This window comes from Lepidothrix coronata, unplaced genomic scaffold (assembly GCF_001604755.1).
Source record: "Lepidothrix coronata isolate B3197 unplaced genomic scaffold, Lepidothrix_coronata-1.0 Scaffold1277, whole genome shotgun sequence".
Lineage (NCBI taxonomy): Eukaryota > Metazoa > Chordata > Aves > Passeriformes > Pipridae > Lepidothrix > Lepidothrix coronata.
Genome location: NW_016691457.1, coordinates 1 through 5,101, shown reverse-complemented (window position 1 = coordinate 5,101; position 5,101 = coordinate 1). Strand labels below are relative to the sequence as shown.

The 5,101-nt window shown below is 37.1% G+C and overlaps 1 long non-coding RNA gene across 1 annotated transcript; it reads right to left on the bottom strand.

Annotated features, from left to right (window-relative positions):
• Positions 1-72: 72 nt before the first annotated feature.
• Positions 73-5,015, bottom strand: LOC108510546. The gene is made up of 3 exons (XR_001878834.1): positions 4,931-5,015; positions 1,272-1,355; positions 73-395 (listed from the first exon to the last, which is right to left on the bottom strand). It is a non-coding gene; the product is annotated as an uncharacterized LOC108510546 (long non-coding RNA).
• Positions 5,016-5,101: the final 86 nt, after the last annotated feature.

Genomic DNA, 5,101 nt, shown 5'->3' with positions numbered 1-5,101 from the left:
TAACGTGTTTAGTTACTTGGTAGATCTTTACAAGTCAAAATTTAACCTTTATTTTTGTATTTAGAGGCTTGAACAAAATCAGTCCAAAAACATCTGCAAATGCTTGTGAGATATGACAAATTCATAAACAAAGAAACCAAAGAAGGGAAAATGCAGAGAACGGGAGATTGACACCAACATGGTGTTACAGCAGTTCAGTGGGAGATCTGCAAACAGGTGAAGGTATCCTGAGCTACAAGGTACTGTGTACAATGTACTGTACACTGCCTCTTATCCTTCATCCATGGAAGTGGTGATGAGAGAAGACTGGAATGAGTTCTTTTCTCTGTTTAGACTTCAGCTCGTATTTTGGGCACTGGAACAGGCTCCCCAGGGAATTGGTCACAGCACCAAGCCTGCCAGAATTCAAGAAGACTTTGGACAACACTCTCAGCACATAATCTGATTCTTGGGTTATCCTGTGCAGGGTCAGCACTTGGGCTTGATGATCCATGTGAGTCCCCTCCAACTCAGGAGACTCTGTGATTCTATGGGTAATTTAAGCCAGTGAAATCACTGACTTTTTCTGTCTTTCCTGTCTTTCTTCATTTAACAAATCTATATGCTATGGGATAGCAAACAACAAGAATACAACTGGCTTAAATATGATTCACAACAGCACAGAATGGGTATGGTTGGAAGGGACAACAGTGGGTCATCTGGTCCAACCTTCCTGCTCGAACAGTGTCATCCCAGACAATTCTTGAATATTTCCAGTTATGAAGACTCCACACGCTCTCTGGGCAAATGATTAATGCTAACATTTTCTTGATGGGGTAGCCTCAACATGGAACAGGAGAATGATAACCACTATGCACAATTTAAATATTCCTAGATGAGAGATTAGCACTTTTGTTCTTTCCACAGAAGTTTCCTCTCTTTTTTTTTTTTGTATTAATTTTTTTTCCCTCCTTGTCTGATCTCACTGCTTTTTATCATAGATGTTTCTCAATGTCTCTTTTCCCTACAGGAGGCCACATAGGAGGAGCTTTTCACCTTTCCTCATTAGTCACACAGTGTTCACTCTGCCTGCTGTAAAATAGGAGGGGCCAGATTAAAACTGCTTTAGTTAAAATTAAAAGGCAGAATAAAAGATACAGTATTCCTGAGCATGCCCGTTTTCTTGAGCGCTTTTGAGAATGGATGCCCAGGATTCCCAGACTTTTAGGTTGGATCAAGTGGTCACTTCTCTAACAGCATGTAATTTTTCATTCTTCTTCCCCAGGTATTACCAGATAAGAGCTGGACTGAAGATCCCATCCAGAATTCCCCACAGGCTGTTTGCTACGATTGGAGGACAGACAGGTGAGCAGATCCTAGAGGAAGGTGACATGATTGTACGTGGGTTAGATGGAGGGGTGTGTGGGGGGAACAGGTGAGCCTGGATTTGGATCCAAGCCTGGATTTCCCTAATGTTCCATGTTCCATAGTTGTTCATCTCTCTGTTCTGGTGTGGGTTTGGGCTGAGTTGGGCTTGTGTCTGTCAGAAAAGCAGAGGAAATTCTCACCATCTTATCTGCAAGCATCTCTTTTATATATGGTTCCTTACTGACAATTTTCCAGTTTAATATTCTTTTATGTATTTAAGGTTCTCTTTTTTTTTAGGGAAAAAGGTGTATTGTTCAATTTGGAAGTCTCCTTTAAATAAAAACCAAAATTATTAGACAAGTTTTATCTGTATAAAATAGAAAAGGTTAAACCAAAATCTGAAAATAAATCACATGAAAAAAAATCCCAAATTCAAAATCTGAATAAAGAAATTTCTTTGCAAAATCAATGAATGTATAATTTATATATGTAGTCTAGGTTTGGAAAAACATCTTGTTGTGAAAAATCATCAAGGAAGAAAGAAAAATATTTTTCTTGATATTCCAGTGTAATTTTCCTTTGGCATATCCAGAGCCACCTGAAGTTCTCCAGAAATGCCCTCAAATTACAGTAGTTTCTGGCATAAGTAGTCTTAAACTAATGAAATATTCTCAGTATGAGGACAGACAGAATTTTACTTTCTTGGGGCAAAAATCACTCAACAACAAACAACAAAAAAGGCAAACTACTCCCTGTTGTACCAGGGATGGCTGTAGTATTTATGGAAAAAACTCAAATATTTACTATATTTGCTTTTTTAAAAGAACAGTATTTTCTTCTCCCTCATACATCTTCAGTGTCAGGGCAATACTGAGGGTTCTTTCACCTCTTCAAGGAACAATTCATGCAGATGCAGGGGCAGGAGAAAGACAAGGCAGGCAGTGCATTTACAGGATTAGCAGTTGACTTTCGTAGTGCTAATGCAATCCAGACTGGGCTCTAATAGCTCTATAGGGCTGACATCAAGACAAGGGGTATTTAAACTATTAAGGATTTAAACAGTTTCGCCTTGGCTATCTTTGCAAGTACTTCCTAATTGATTTCATAGATCTGCAAGAGAGCATCATTTAATGGGACTGAACTTAAAGGCACACAGGCCATACTGTTGTGTTTTTTTTCATACCACTGACCTCTCTCAGTATGAGAAAAGCTGGTACAGGACTAATTAAATTGTTGTGCATGTTTCAATAAGACACCCCTACTAAAGTAGCATTGCAAAGAAACAAGTGTGTTATAAAATTGTGAATAAACTCCTGCCTCATCAACAAGAATATAAAATAACTGACATTTGTGAGTTTGGTGTAAAGGAAGTATTTTTAATCTTTCCCTTATTGGGTTCGTAGGATCTGTGAGAACTGAAAATATACTTTGAAAATGATTATGTAAATTTATGTAGTAAAATCTGTGAATATATGCAGTAATAAAATATATAAAATATGTAAATATATAAAATAAATAAGACAGTATTTATTTTCCAACACACATGGCTTTTTATTTTTATTAAACGTACAGGATTTACAATAATACCTTGCAAACTGGCAGCATTAGCAATGTTTGCTTCCCACTGGATGTTTTCAGCAACAGAGGCAAAAACCCTTGTAGTTTCCAATAATTCTGGAGAGGGGAAGCTGAAGTCTGTGTCCCTTGGTGGTGACCAACCAAACATGTACAGCAAGGACTCTTTCCATGGCACAGCACTGACAGTTTGTAAAGAAAGCCTTGATGAGCTACTACATGGGCCACAGTTTGGCCACACCCTGTCTACGTTTTGGGAAGAGAATGGGCTGTGTGGCTCAGTCAAATCCAAGGAGAGCTGTGCTGGAGCCCAAGAGCCCCTGTGATCTGGTCACTTCTGTCATCAAGGTTGCACATCAGCTTGTATTGGGTCAGTGTATGAACAGGAATATGCCTGAATCCTATCTACATATGCACATATTCATAAAAATATATACATTTAATTCATACTCCTAAGGACTTTTAGCAAGGTGGGTTTTCTTAGAGACAAGACAATACTGGTGGCTGATGACTTTTCACAGAATCGTGTAATCATAAAATTTTGAAAAGATCTCCAAAATCATCAAGTCCAACCTTTGTCCAAATACCAACATGCCCACTAAACCATGTTGTAGAGTGAAACGTCTACTAGTTTTTTGAACACTTCCAGGGATGGTAACTCCACCACTTCCCTGGGGAGCTTGTTCCAATGCTTAACCGCTCTTTCAGGGAAGCTGTTTGCCAATCACCTTGGCCTCCAGGCCAAGAAAATTGTTTTGGTGGATGAACATTAAGAACAAAAGATATTTTGCATGGCATATAACTAAATAAGTTACTCAGGACTTTGATTTGAGTTCTGATTTCCTTTTTTTTCTCCATCCAATAGTACCATATTACTAATTCTCAAAACTTCAAATAGACAAATATTTTTTGAAAACTTGGCCTGAAAATGTAATTATAAGTAATACAGATTATTTAAGAAAAATTATCACCCGCCATGCTAGTCTTTATTAGATTATAGAAGTCTTCCATCTAACTGTAGTCAATTAAATTGAATTATTGTCTAAAAGTGCAGATGGCCAAGGACAGCCAAGGAATGTGGTTCTTTCTTAATTCATCTCATACAAGTCAGGGGAGATAAGATGCAATATTTGTTCCAGACAAGTTAAGAAAAAGTAGTTGTGATTGTCATTACACATTAACTCTTTTGACTGGTGATGTAGAAGTGTTTCATGTACCCACAGTTTTGAGCTTTTTCATAAAATGAAATATCTGACATTAAGTGACAAGGAAAAAGTAGCACAATTTCCATTGTGGTATGCAAAGAAAAAAAATAAAAAAGTAGATCAGAAAATCATGGAATCATAGAATCTTTCAGGTTGGAAAAGATCTTTAAGATCATGTCCAACCATTAACCTCACACATTTAAGTCCACTACTAAATCATGTCCCTAAAATGAAGAACATTACTGTAACCTGTGTCTGAACTACACAAGTTCATGATCACTCTCACTGAATGCCTTTTCCTATAAATTAAGTATTGATCTGTGGTTACCTTGCACCTAAGACATAATTTGAAGGGTTATTTACATTTCTGATATGCTCCATAATTAACTGTTTGTGCCTGATTTTAATAAACAAGTAGTTATCCTAATTTCTTTGTTAGTGTTTGACTATCTCAGAAAAGTTCCCAATGAAGGAATTCTGCTTCAATAATTAAAGAGAAATCTTTTCTTGTAAATGGCTTCTTATGCAGTCAAAACAAGCAGTTGCTTTTAGTTGCTCATTAGAGCAAGAAGAAACAACACTATGACTTGTGGAACAGTATGAAATTGCAGTCATTAGTTCCAATAACTTTTTGGAAGGTAATTTGTGCCTCCATTAACTGAAGATAAGGTTACTGCTTTTGAAGCATGAGAAAAGGGGGGAGAAATTTATGCTTTAGCAAACACATGGGCTTGTTTTCAAAGCTTATTAAAATTAATCTGAAAATAAATATGCATTTAATACATATAATAAAGCATACCTACCAAATAAAAATTATATTCAGAGGGGACTTCACTGTGAGAGAAGGTATTTTACGGATGAGTTCTCTTAGAGAAGAGAACTTAGAGATCTCTCTTAGCTGTGAGATCATAAGAGATGACCCCATCCCTGGAAACATTCAAGATAGACTGGATGGGGCCCTGACCAACCTGATC